Source organism: Elaeis guineensis, chromosome 5, assembly GCF_000442705.2.
Source record: "Elaeis guineensis isolate ETL-2024a chromosome 5, EG11, whole genome shotgun sequence".
Lineage (NCBI taxonomy): Eukaryota > Viridiplantae > Streptophyta > Magnoliopsida > Arecales > Arecaceae > Elaeis > Elaeis guineensis.
The window spans coordinates 20,982,390-20,997,539 of record NC_025997.2 but is presented as its reverse complement, the minus strand read 5'-3'; the positions used below and the strand labels follow the sequence as shown (position 1 = coordinate 20,997,539).

Here is a 15,150-nt window from a genome sequence, read left to right as displayed (position 1 = left end):
TTGCATACTTGATTTACCCTCTCACTTGAGATAAATCCCTCTGGCTGAGTCATATAGACCTCTTCCTCTAGATTATCATTAAGGAATGTGATGTTGACATCCATCTGTCAGATCTCATAATTGTAGTATGTTGCTATAGCAAGCAAAATTCGAATGGACTTAAGCATAGCCACTGGTGAGAAGATTTCATCATAGTCAATTCCTTACCTTTGTCTGAAATCTTTCACCACCAACCTAGTTTTGTAGGTTTCTATTTGGCCATCTACTTCGATCTTCTTCTTAAAGACCCACTTGCACCCTATTTGGGTCACACCCTTAGACGCATCAACCAAAGTCCATACTTGATTGGTGTACATCGAGTTCATCTCAAATTTCATAGCTTCCAACCATCTGTCTAAGTCTCTACTCATGACAGCTTTCGAATAGATCAGTGGATCATTATCCTGAATGATGTTGATTAAATTATCATTCTCAATGACAAAACCATATCTTAGAGGTGCTTGACACACTCTATCCAACACTGATATTTCTAGATCAGTTTGTAGATCATGAACTTTCATAAGTTCAATATTCCTCCTACTGCCACCTTCTTGAATGAATTCATTTTCTAAGAAAGTGGCGTGCCTACTGACAAACATCTTTTGTTCAGTAGGATGGCAGAAGTAGTATCCATTAATTTTCTTAGGATACCCTACAAACTTACACTTGTCTGATCTAGCACTAAGCTTATGTCCAAAAATATTTTTGACATAAGCAGGACAGCCCCAAATCTTAAGATGTTTAAGTTTAGGTTTCCTTCTCTTTCATATCTCATATAGTGTGCTTGTAACAGACTTTGAAGATATTCTGTTTAGAATATATGTGGCAGTCTCTATGGCATATCTCCAGAATGATATTGGGAGATCAGTGAAGCACATCATAGACCGCACCATATCCATCAAAGTATAATTCTTTCTTTCTGCTACACTATTTAACTGAGGTGTATAAGAAGGGGTCCGTTCAGAGAGAATACCTTTAATTTTAAGATGATCAAAAAATTTACTGGATAAGTATTCTCTTTCTCGATCATATCGAAGAATCTTAATATATTTTTCAGTTTATTTTTTGACCATACTTTGATACTCCTTGAACTTATCAAAGGCTTCGAATTTATGTTTCATAAGATACACATATCCAAATCTTGATAGATCATCTATAAAGGTGATAAAATAGGAGCATCCTCCTCGAGCTTGAGTTATCATCGGTCCACATACATCTATATGTACTAGGGCTAATAACTCATTCACTCTCTCTCCATGTCCAAAAAATGAAGTCTTGGTCATCTTACCCGTGAGATAAGACTCACAAGTTCTCAATGACTCATAATCATATAGGTCCAAGAATTCTTCTTTGTATAACTTATTTATCCTTGACTCACTAATATGACCAAGGTGGTAATGCCAGATATATATGATATTCACATCTTCTCTCTTTCTTTTCATATTTCTTTCAATATGAAAAATATTTTCATTGAGTGCAAGAATTAAAAGATTGTTATCAATATAACCACTGCCATAAAATTCATTAGAAAAGAAAATGGAGTATCCATTTCCCATTAGCCTTATTTCATAACCTTATTTTAATAACAAAGGTATAAAAATAATATTTATAATGACCTTTGGCATGTAATAATAGTCTTTCAATTCTAAAATTTTATCTGAAGATAAATCAAGCATACAGATTTCCACAGCCTCTGCGCTAATGGACTCTCCACTTGCACTATAGAGCTTGAGGTCACCTCTTTTCAAATCTTTGATATTTTGTAGTCACTATAATGAATTATAAATATATGATCCACATGCGGTATCTAATACCCAAGTATTAGAGTCTAAACTACTCAATGAAAAATAGATCTGTATCATATACATACCTTTTGGTGCTACACTTACATCCTGCTTCAAACTTACAAGGTTATTCTTACAATTATACTCCTAATGTCCAAATTTATCACAAAATGAATAAATAATATTCTTATGGACATCTTTTGCCTTCTCATTATAATTGACCAATTCAAGGTCAGGAATATCTAGAACATCAGAGTTTTTCTCTGATACGAACCTAACTTATAAGTTCCTCAATCCATCCACATAGTTGAGATCGATTAACATATTTTTATCTATGGTGTTATGCAGTGAAAATAAAGAAGCCCTAATACAGACTTAAATCTGTATAAATAAGAATAATAATATAAGCAGACCGCTCATGTTTGACATACATAACTAGATAAGGACTTTTAAACTAGTTATGTCTCTCACTATTTTATCGGATACCATAACCCTCTCCTATGATAAACGAAAAATCTTAATCTAGTTTTTTAATGGGGTTGAGACCCTAATCCCTCAATAAAATTTTGTGGATATCATAACAAATCTCAATGAGTTCAAAGGTAGGAAAGCCTATCCAATTATATCTCATGCAACTCTCAACATAATCTTTGTCTCTAAAAATACTCATAGCCTAATGGATATCACAACAAACTATAGTATTTTTAGTTAAGTCAGATCCTTCATTTTCATACAGCAATATCTGAAAAATACTGTTCTTGTGGATATCACAATAAAGCAACATATCTAAAATATATTGTAAAGCATCTACTATGCACCAAGATAAACTCACATCAATCTTCATAGCAAGTCTTGTGGATATCACAACAAACTTACTATGATTTTTGACAGGATATTGACTAGGTATAAAGGAAAGCAAATATAGTGTTCAAAACACTGAGCTATCATTATTCAAGATTCAAATTAATCCAATTGGTCAGAAAAGTGTGAAGATTGGTGGGGGTCACCCCGTTGCTTTTTTTAGACACCAATAAAATTAGCCAGGCCAGCAATGGAATCAATTAAATAACCACCGCACTTGAAACACTGCTTAGATACCAATTGATTAATTGATTCAAAAAAATAGGTCAGCTACTAGTTCACAATACTATGATTTAATATAATTTTTATGAGTACTTTAATGATCTCATGTATATCCCAAATCAATCAATCACAATGATGCACTAATATAGTTGTATCTTAAAAATCATAACAATTAATCATAGCATCTAATCATATCTTTAAGATATGAAAATATAATCATATAACATGATTATAATTAAGCATCTCAAGCATATCACATATGCATAAAATTTTAATAGCATGCATGAACACAAAATACTCCTTTCATGGTTCTTCTTCTTGGGATATCACAATGGCACCCCTACACGCCATAAGAGTACCCTATAGAATAGAAAGAGAGGATCTCCGAATCCTACTTGCTCTTATGATTGGATGGTCTGGTGATGAATTTTAATTAGAGTACTAAGCTACTAAGAAAGATTCTATATATACAACATGCATTTTATATTTAAAATATGTCTCTAAGACATACTAGGGTTTGGATATTCAATTGGGTTCAACCCTTAACCCGACTTGAATCAAACCAAAAATCATGCTTGATCACAATCAAGATAATAATTTAATCTTTGATTATATAGATCAAGACAGGCTCTGATACCATTGTTGGATTTCGATGGCATAGCGAAAGGATTAGATATTTAAAATTTTCATTAAAAACACCCAATGCACCGAAAATCCTAATGCCCAGAAATCCTTGACTATATCAATCAAAGTATATTTAAAATAAATGTAGATCAGAAGAATGCCTATAGCACTAATCTAATTTTTATAAGGTATCTAAGTGTCCACCCTTCAATGGTGATCCACACAAAAATTGAATCAAAAATAATTTTCCTTCTTCACCTTGCTTCAAGAGTTCTAGTCCCTAGAACTCGACTAGCCACCAATCGATTAGACTTTTCTTCAAACTTGAGTCTGAACCTCTCAGAACCATCCATTAGACCTAACCATCTTTTTTTAGACCTCTTAAACCCTTAAAGCTATTAGGATTAGGCTTATCTTAAAAGAACAAGCCTTTGCCCTAAACCCTAGAGTTGTAAGAGAGGGAGTGGATAGGGAATGTAAGAATTGAATAATCAACACTTCTCCCTATTTATAGCACCTGGGAAGGCACGCCTCATCTGGAAAGCCATATCAAGTCATTATATCACTTATTTGAGAGTCTTTAAACAGAAGGACTCTTCAGGATGCGATACGTCGATTTCAGTTCTCTCACATGCGCACGCCCAGAATGAGATGCAATTGGTGTCTCTTCTCACTTCAGATCAGCATGAAAATTTGCCACACAATACATGATTCAAATGGAAAGACTATCATCAAGTGTCGCCCCATTTGGATAAGTGTTTAAACCTGAGAAGGACTTTTAATCAGAGAGACATGCAAGTGCCTTCTCACTATCATGTGCGTGCACACCCAGAAAAGGGCATCAAAAGCAACCTTCCAATATCCAATAATTTTTTATATTTTTATCACGTGATCAGCACTTAAAATTGATCCTTATCAAAAAAATAATCAGATGAAAAAGTTGCTTAACACCCCTTAAATAGAAGGAGTCTTCGAGTCCCTTCATGCATCCAGAAAACCTATCGTGTGCGCAACAATGATCCAAGAATTTTTTTCATGCACAATCTGATGGATTTTTTATACTTTAAATAGTGTGCTAGGTGCTTCATGATCTAATCTACTTATCATAAAAAATAGAGACCCAAAGCAGAAGGACTCTTAGTCCATCTGCATGCCAAAACCAAAGAGCTCGTGCGCTCAGCATATATGCACCAAGAGTCCTTCTCATCTTGGACTCTTGGTTTTTGGCATTAAGATAAGATGTGGTGCCTTTTTTTTGGCTGTTTCTAGGTGGCTTAACTTACCCAAATGCCCACCAAATTGGGCTAGCAAATCAGTAAGGCGTGAGACCAAATTGATCTCCAAAGGAGCTAGGGTTTCCACACGTGCTAGCATGCTTATCGGAACTCTGATTGAATCCAAAATTCCAATCAACCTTTCTCAAAAGGATCCTTGGCTGATTTTTATATGTATGTAACCCATTGAGTTTCATATTTAGCTAGTAGTATATTTAAATGTAAGTTGACCTAATTTGATTAGAATTTAATATGACCAATTTATGTCCAATTGAGCTTACCCGATTTTAGTAATTAGAACTCTTTCTAATTGACGATCAGATTAAACTCTTTAATTCGATCAGACCTACAAGTCAAGATTGACATCTAGCAATATATCATGACAATTCAGAAGATATAAAATTTGATGAAAATATTAAATATACCCTTCAGTAGTAAGTTACTATGCAATTTAATCCTTCGATCATCCCTGCACCCTGAATATGTTTATGAGTATGAAACCATGTCAAACTCAAACACATATTCATATCGATTCTCAATTAATCAATGATGACTCCAATAAAGAAGCATTAGAAACTCTTTCTAATCTCCTTTCTACTTTTGGCTAAAAATTTTTTTTCGAGTTATCTAGGAATGAAAATACGCCGGATGCGATCTTCTCTTACTAGGAGTAATCGATTTCCTTGTTGACCTACTCACAATCTTCATACACACTCCCCATATTCAGAATACCCCGTACATATCTTAATACCATGCTTGAGTATGAACCAAAATATGGATTCATATGCACAAGAATCCATGGTAATCTCATATCTAAGGATCACTTGCACAACTTTCACTTAGAGAACCATCTTTGACATACAAGTAAGGCTTCCATAAGATGTTCTCTTTCATCGAGTCAATTTAGTGGACTCATTTCTCAAATGAGCATCTACATCCTTGTATTAGTGTCCCACACAAATGGCTAGTGAGATCTGCCACCCTCTCCATCGAGCATACATAGAATGTGTCAGTCTATCCTGAACATTGATCCCCGACTCAATGTTCCTACGTCTAAGAATATTTAAGATTAAGATTTTAGAATTTTAGGTCTCACCAGTATGACCCATTCATGTCTCCTAAAATTATTACTCTAATTTTTAGGGTTCATCATAATCTTAGACATAATAAGATGTAGCTAATATGATAAATCAATGCCTCATTGTATTATCAAATAATAAATATCGTTACATGAGTTGAAAAATTATAAAGAAAAGTTCCATCGCAACATACTTGTGATTGGCTTATACGGCACTCTTCTTTCAGATATCTGAACCTACAAATCTTCACCAATTCTAATCCTGTGGCATCAGGGATTAAGGGTACTCATTGCATGAATTATAATAGAAGGATGCTTTCATCTAAGGTCATGGTGGTGGCTTTGCTTATTGTTATTGGTCATATGTTTTGACTTCCCAAGACAAACACGTATTAATATCATGCATTGACTCCTATAGACAGACATGTATGCAAAATTAGGATTAGGTGGAAATCATGCTTTATAGTGCGTATGATCTGTTTATGCCCTCAGCTATCAATTTCAGTTGTTCCATCGTGTATGTGATATTCTTCATTCTGACGATTCTCAGTTTTCATATACAGGTGACAAGATAACATGTGGACAACCATGGAATAGCTTAAACAATTAGTTGAGTGTTAGTTTAGATATACTTGATTTTATATACGGATGAGTCCGTATATGGAGCAGGTGATGATTCGTGACTAGATACTGTAGACAGGGATTCGAGTGTTGGAGATAATCTATCATGTGATTAGCTTCCTCATGTATTAGAAATAAAAATTATAAATAGGTAGTGGGCCATGTTAGTCACATGTGTGACTTAGTCTGATAATTGCGCTCATTTCTCTCTCCAACAGATGATATGAGACCAGAAGATGTTGGCCTGACTCTGAACTTGCCATGATTTTGCAATGCTGTGTCTACGGGGCCTGCTGTGATAACATGCATATTTATCCTTTTATAAGTCTCCCAAGTTTTCGGTGCTGTAAATTCCTGTTAGACTACCAGTTCTGTTGCATCTGTTTGTAAATACTACTTGGTAATCCATATTTGAATTGCTAAATGCATCCTGCAGATACGCATCTTCCTGCATGCCCAAGTCTGCTGTCATCCACTGCATAATCACCCAGGAATGATTGTCTTAAGCAAGATTCTTTTTGGGTCAATGCACATCAAGTCGTACCATTGGGTTAATAATCCTCAGAACTCCAACGGGATAGATAGAAACACAGATGGTAAACTCTTTTGGGTTTGTTTGGATTTGCAATATGCGGAGTTGAAGATTGTGATATTTAATCTTCCTTTAATTTTTTCCTTGTTCTTGGGGGAAACTCTAGGTGCGCAGCTCGCGAAGGTTAATACTGATGATGTTTCCAAGGTCCCATGTAATACATCTATACTATATCCAGCTGCTGGAGGCATCATGCATTGTTTTACTGCAGTAATCTCTTGTGCAGTGCTGGATGTTCTCGGCCCACCTTACTCTAAATATGAAGGAAGGGATTGCACATATTATAATGATGATCTCCCATATTTGAGTTCCTCTGATATGGTCTTATTTTGAACTCATTTGCACACATTTCATTCATCTATACTTACATTATGACATCAATATATATATATATATATATATATATATATATATATGTGTGTGTGTGTGTGTGTGTGTGTGTGTGTGTGTGTGTGTGGGTGCGCGCGCACGCACGCGCGGTCTGAAGCGGCTATGCTAATCGGATGATGAAGAAGGAGAGATCTATTATCAAATAGTCATGCGATTCAATACCTATCGTGATGCACAAGAAAATAATGATGAGTTAATAAATTATATACATAAATTTAATTATTTTAGATACTTAGTTTTAAATCATTTTACTATTCTATTATGTGTTGTTGAGTATAAACGCAAGAGTACGATAGAGAAATGAATCACGCAGAGTTGTTCAGCTGCACTCATACACTGAAGGGGAAGTTAGAATATGTCGATGCCAAATCAAACAAAGTTTCTGCGAGTCATAAATTTATTTTATTTCGATATGCTACTTACTACTTAAAAATTTATATATTTATTATACTTACAAAAGTTTTATTCATCAACTATTTCGGCCAAATATGGTGATAATACCTTGTTGCATCATTGTTTTGATGCTGATGCATGGGTGAAAGCAATTGGAGGCCCCAATAAAGGTTGATTATATGGTTTTGGGTTCATGATGAAAACAACATTGATACTTAGAGGTCCTTCTACATCATACTCCTGCACGTAGTCAGACAGCTCCTTATTTTAGCCTAATTGGACACGAGCAATTTGAGGACATGCTTAACAAATGGAAGGAGTAGCACTTATCGACGGAGACTGTCAAGATAGAGGCATGAGTTGTAGGCTTGCAGCTCAGATGATAGCCTAGATTCCTTGCTTGTTTTAAACTTGAGAATGTTCAAAGGGTACGGAGGTACCACCTTCAGACCAATTAATTTTTGTCTCCCCTTTGTGATGGTAATAATCCTCCAGCTGCTGATTGACTAGATATTTGATATTCTAGATTTAATGTTTATATATATAATCTATATTTATAAGTATGTGATGAGTTTTTTATTGTATGAGATTTGACATATTTTAATACATTTGATGGTAAACTTTAGATTTTGAATATGTAATTGATTGAATATCAACAGGTGAATTTTGATATTTTATTTTGTTAAATTTGATATTCATTTCAGGTTTATAAAATTTTGATAGATTTCTAATAGATTTTTGATGGATTTTGGATTGATTTTTCATCTATAAATTTTGTGATGGATTATCTGTTAGTGAATGGGAAGAAATTCAAACATAATAATGATAAATTTTTGATAGATATTCTGTAAGAAATTTTTCTAATGAAAAATCTATTTGTCAAAAGATGGACTATCTGTCAAAAAATTTTGTCACAATTATATTCTGACGAAAAACTAATATTTGTCAAAGAATGTGAAAAATATATTTCTGATGGATTATCCATTATAAATCTGTCAGAATAATTTCTGATGGATATATGATCTGTCAGAAAAAAATTACTGACATCATTTTTTCTAATGGATGAGAATTCATCAGAAAATCCTTCAGAAACATATTCTCTAATGGATTTTATGAATTTTTCTAATAAAATTACCCATCAGTGAAGCCCTTATTTCTAATAGTGATTTAAAATGATAAAAATATATATATAATGAGAAATTATCATAAATAATATATTTTTAGCAATCAAAAGTTTCTCAGAGAAAATATTTACATTCATCATAAATGATTTTTCTAACAACAATATTCTCTTAAAATATACTGGTCGCAAAAGATATCTTCTCATAAATAATTTTAGTGATGCCAGTATGATATCAAAAATACTCATTTATCAAAATTAAAAAAATTTATTAATGATGAATATGTGCCATCATCATAAAATTTTTTTTATCACAAATAATTTAGTGATGGCAATATATTTTCATTTTACAATAGAATACTGACGACATCCAAATTATTTGCGATGGATAAAATATAGTTGGTAAAGATTACAAGCAAATCAATTGGTCATAAATTAGTACTTTTGATGGATGTATGGTTCTCACAAAAACATATACTTTCCTCATTCACTAATTCATTACCAAAGGTGGTTTATCTATTTTACAATGAATATCTATTGTCACAAAAAAAATTCTCATCTATTTTTTTTCATTTGCTAATACATTAAGGATAGTAATTAATCTTATTTTTGATGACTATAAATGGTCAGAAATGCACCATTATCAACAGTCTATCACTAATGAAACTTTTTACGAGGGAGGTATTTGTGATAATCAGTGACGGCAATATACTACTGAAAATACTTCTTTGCAATAAAAATTGACTTTTAGTGAGAGAAAATAATCCTAAAAAAAGTTACTTTTTTATAGTGAGAATTAAAAATTTGTGATCCTTTTTAGCTAATGAGCTCAATCCAAAAATTTCTTGTTTGTTCTTTCAATCATTTCTAATTTAATCTTTCCAGTTCTTATTTATTTCTTTGTTTGCTTACTTATGATTATCTCTATTATATTTATAATACAATAATTATTTGGTATCACTCATATTATTATACTTGCTATTTTTGTAGTACCTTTGTTTGACTCTTTTTATTGATGAAAAAGAGAGAAAGAGAGAGAGAGAGAGAGAGAAATTGAGCACTTAGAAAGAAAATGTTGTTAAGAAAAAAACTAGAGGTAACAAATTAAGGGGGAGCAACTAGAATAACTAAAAGTTTATAACATTACATTAATGGGGAGATTAATTATTTTAAAACTTATAAAGCAAAATAAAATAGAGAAAAGGGAGAGAAGAATGTTAAAAGAATGTTAAGTTATTTAAATTACTTGAATGTTATGCAATGTCTTATTTATGTATCTCAAATCTTTGAATTTCTTATCTTTATGATACTCTTATGATTCATTTAAATTTAATATGATTCATTATATTTTCTTAAGCAATTCTTTATTTATATTTATGTTCAATATTTTATCAATAAAAAAGAAAAAAATTATTGACTTAAGGAATGATTTTGATGATTACACAATATTCAAGTATAAAAAGGGACTAATATCTTTGAAGCTTGGTCAAAATTATTTTTGTAGAAAGCTAACTCTTGTGATAAGCTTTGAAGTTATTTGAAAATACTTGAAAAGCTTTTAAACTAAGAACAATCAAATTTGGATATGAATTAAGTGAGAAAAGCTGAATGGAGGAAGTCGAGTCGACTCATGGCTTCAAGGAGTCGGCTCTAGCACTATTTCAAAATTTGGCATAGATCTGGAGTCAACCTCAATAGACCTTGAGTCGACTCTGGAATGTAGGATGGTACTGGCACAGACTTCGAGTCCACTCCTACAGACCTCGAGTTGGCTCTCTCAAAAAAAATAGAAAGCTTATCTTTTGGATACAGGGTTCGAGTCAACTCTCATAGATTTCGAGTCAACTCTTACAAATCTCCAGTCGACTTTTGAAGATCTCGAGTTAACTCCAGACCTGCTTAAGTCGACTCTTAAATTTCTAACAGTAATAACAAACTGTGTAGAAAAAGTTATAGAAACATCCAAAATTTGTTAGAATGGCCAGATTCCATCTCCAACATACAAAAATGGCTAGTTTTCAAATTCAAATTACTTTAATTGATTAGAGGATCTTTTGAAATAAAGGAGGAACCAAATTGAATATTAAGAATAGCCTATTCCAAGAAAATAAGCTTAATTTTAGTTTAGAGTGCATTCAAGAGAGTTCTTTAGCTCCACATCTAAAAGTTCTTGATTTTTGAGAAGGCAATCTCAAAAGTGTAAGCAATCTCATGTAAAGAATCCAAGCCATCCTCAAGTAATTCTCAACGATATTTATCTACTTATTAAGGAACTTTTTGTATTGTAAAATTTCTATTTTGCTATCCGCTATAACAACTTTCAAAGGTTTGAAACTTGAGAGAAAAGGTTCAATCCAAACCTGGAAATTGGATTGTAAAACTAGAGAAAGGCTTACAAAGGTTGTGATTGGTGATCCTAAAAATCTAACTGAGCTTGATTATGAGCCTAGCCAAACAATCACACTGTAAGCTATGAATTATGATGAAAATTTTTAAGTGGAGCTTGAAGAGTGGACATAGGTACTAGGTGTGCACCATATCATTATAAAATCTTTTATATTTATATGGTGTGCTAGTCTCTATTTGCTTTATATTCTTCTTTAGCTTTTATTTATTTAATTTCACTACCGTACATTGCATTTTCTATATATTTACAGTATTTAAGTTAGTTTGTTTCCAAAACCTGCACATACTTGTTTGAATCTTTGAAAATCCAATTCATCCCCCTCTCTTAGGTGGTCTAGCTGGGCAACAGGGATCCAACTCAAACCCTAAGCCTAACCTAAATCCTATCGACAAACCTAGCCCTAACCCAGCCATCTAGGCTAACCCAAACTGAAAAACAACCCAAAAACTCCTAACCTGAAATCCATCAACCCAATACCCGATAACCCAACCACCCAATAGCCTGATATCCACAAACCAAAATTTTAAAACCCGAGATCCCAATAATCCATTATCTGATAGTTGAATATTTGATAATCTAAATCCTCATATCTGAATCTGCAAACCCAAATCCATTAGCTTGATTAATCAAACCCAAACCATTCAGCCCAAACCTAAAATCCTAAACTAATCCTATTGGATCCAAACCCTAGCCCAAAGCCCAAACTAAACTAAGGGACCGGGGGGCTATTGAGCTTTAGCAACAGCCATCCAAATCCTTCTTCTCCTTTTTCCTTTCCTTCACACCATCATGGAGGGCTCCTAAAAATACCATCCACAGTGATTTTCAGGAATGGAAGGTTGCTGTATGCAGTAACTATTAAAAAAATGGATAAGCAGCATGTAGATTTCAAAACTTTTGAAAAATATAGCAGAAAATAAAATAGATTAAACCTTTTAACCCCTCATGCTAAAGATCAAATCTAATCCTACACAAACTCATAAGAAAACACATATATACAATCTAAAATTTAGAAATAAATATGTGATCAGATCTCATTACATTGGCATAGGTAGATATTCATCGCTTCTAATGATCACAGATTTACAAACACTCGAGCCATACACGTGTCCGACCTCTACGGATATCCATTGAGATCAGTCTCGAACTAATTTTTTTTTATAGAAGACTCTTCTTCTCAAGAAGAATCTTAGCCTTAAATACTTTGATCAACACCTTGATCTAGACTGCAGGATCAACTCCTTGATCAGCAGCCTTCTTCTTCTTCTCATCGATCTTCACTCTTGAAGTCATAAAGCACTACCTCTTAGCGTGTGAAAAAGGGGATGCCTAACTCTTGGGTGTGGAAGAGAAGAGAGGGAGGAGAGGAGGTGTGGAGAAGGGAGAGAGAGAGATTTTTCATCAAAAATAATTAGCTAGAAATCTTAGAGATGTACCCTTTATATAGGCACTATCCTGATACGTAATAGGAAATCAATTATCTTAAAAAGGTAGATCCTTATCTCATAAGAATCTTCTATCTTTTTAATCTAATTTATTCTAATTAAAATTAAATATAAATGGTATATAATCAGTCCCTTAAAGTAGGTACAAGAGGCACCCATCTAATATATGTCAGGTAGTTGGGTTGCCAACTCTTGGCACCCCACAATAGGATTTCTATCCAAATAAGAATAGGGCATGGCCCCACCTCTCTCTCCTCCATGCTATGCCACATAAGAGGGGGCGGGCCCCTCAAGGATTTGGCACCCAATTCTGACCAAAAGAAAAAGAAGGCGCCACCCAATCTTTCATCTATTCCACATGCACACTTAGAGATAATTAGGAGATAAAGAAGAGATAATGTTATGATAATTATACCAACTAATTGACTTAATCAAATCCTCTTGGGCTCATAATTAAGAGTCCAATTAAATTTAAATAAATTTATATTAGGTTCAAGGCTATGTATTTGATCAAATCAAAGTCTCGAGAAGAATTAGGTTTATCCGTGTGCTAGCATGGTTCTCATAAATCTAATAAGATTTTAATAAATCCTAACCCAATTTGAACTTCATAAACTCAATTGATAAATTCGAGATTAAATCTCTTAATATATGACCCCATAGATTCTATTCTATTTGATAGTGAGATATATTGTGATCTCCATCACAATATCATCGAAACCCTTTTTGATGGATTGAAATATTTTCAATTCTATCCTTCGAGGATGATCGATCATCAAGACGATACCTGATGAGTCTTACAATCTACCAGTGACACTTAGCAGTATATAGTGGCAACTCAATAGAATAAAAGTACAGACCTCTAGATGCAGTTATCATATGATTCAGTCCTTCTATCATGAGTGTTGACTTGACGAAGGTTATGGAGAACTCGTCAGACCCCATCATTAGTCATATGCAAGATTGGCTCGATTCGAGTGCACTTGTGAATTTTGTGAAAACTCTTTTTCAGTATTCACACTTACTTTGATCAAAGACTTTCTGAACTCGATCTCATAAATCGTATAGGATTTTTTCTTTTCTATCAAGGTCAATAGATTCCATCTCGGTACATCCTACTCCAAACAACGAACCTGAACCTACTGAAACCAATATACATAGCAAGAATCCGAATAGCTAGGGACTAAGAGAACGTGTAGTCAAACCCAATAGCCTCACTATAAATAGCTAATGACACTGCAGGTCAAAAAACCATTCACATCATTATAGCATCGAGAAGATCACTGATGAGTGAGCAGACACCCATGTGGTTCTCGTGTTGGTCATGCTTAGTGCATGTTGTTCTTTGACAATCACCCATACCTTCAGTCCTATATCTCTACACCAAAGATTCGAGACTCATCTGTCCATAGGAGAGGTGAACTGTGCATCGATCTTAAATGAATTGATCACTATCCTTCATGATGATCTTTTGATCGAAAGTATTTAGAAATTAATCACTAATTAATGTATGTCTCAAATTTTTAACTCTTTAAGAATATACAAAAATCATCTTTGTTAATTTCTAGAATAAATCATAGACACATAAACATGATTAAAAAGAAAAAACCCTTTATTGATAATAAAAAAATTACAAGTACAAGTTTAGGCCCTGAAATTATATAATGTGTTAGCCAACAATTGGCTTCTATGGCACAAATCCAACAAACTCCTACTTGACCTAAAGCCAATTGGTCATATACCTAAGGCCCATCTTCTCAAGGTGAGCTTCGATCTTCTGCTAGCTGAGAGGTTTGGTCAGTAGGTCCACCACGCTTAGTGCGAAGACAACTTTTTGCACCTCGATGAATTTTTTTCTCAAGATATTTGCGTATGATGTGAAATCACCGCTCTATATGCTTAGACTTCTAATGAGACTTGGGCTGCTTAGCAAGGGCTATGGCACCGTTGTTGTTGCAGTGCAGTGCAATAGCATCTGATGGCATCACACCCAGCTTTGTAATGAACTTCTTGAATCAAAAGGCTTCCTTAGCAGCTTCAAAGGCGGTGATGTACTCAGCTTCCATGGTTGAATTTGCAATGATCGATTACTTGAAACTCTTTCAGCTAACCATACTATTATTACGTAAGAAGATACATCTCGATGTAGACTTTCTATCATCGACGTCAGCCATAAAGTCTGAATCGGTGTATCCCTTAACTTTCAGCTCCGATCCTCCACCAAAAATCAACATCAAATTTTTAGTCCTTCTCAAGTACTTAAAGATATTTTTAACAGCAATCCAGTATTCTTCATCTGA

At 33.7% G+C, this 15,150-nt stretch overlaps 1 pseudogene; it reads left to right on the top strand.

The window, feature by feature from the left end:
- LOC105045162 (plant cysteine oxidase 2-like) overlaps window positions 1-7,428 on the top strand; it is an 86,950-nt pseudogene extending 79,522 nt beyond the window's left edge.
- The last annotated feature ends 7,722 nt before the right edge of the window (window positions 7,429-15,150 follow it).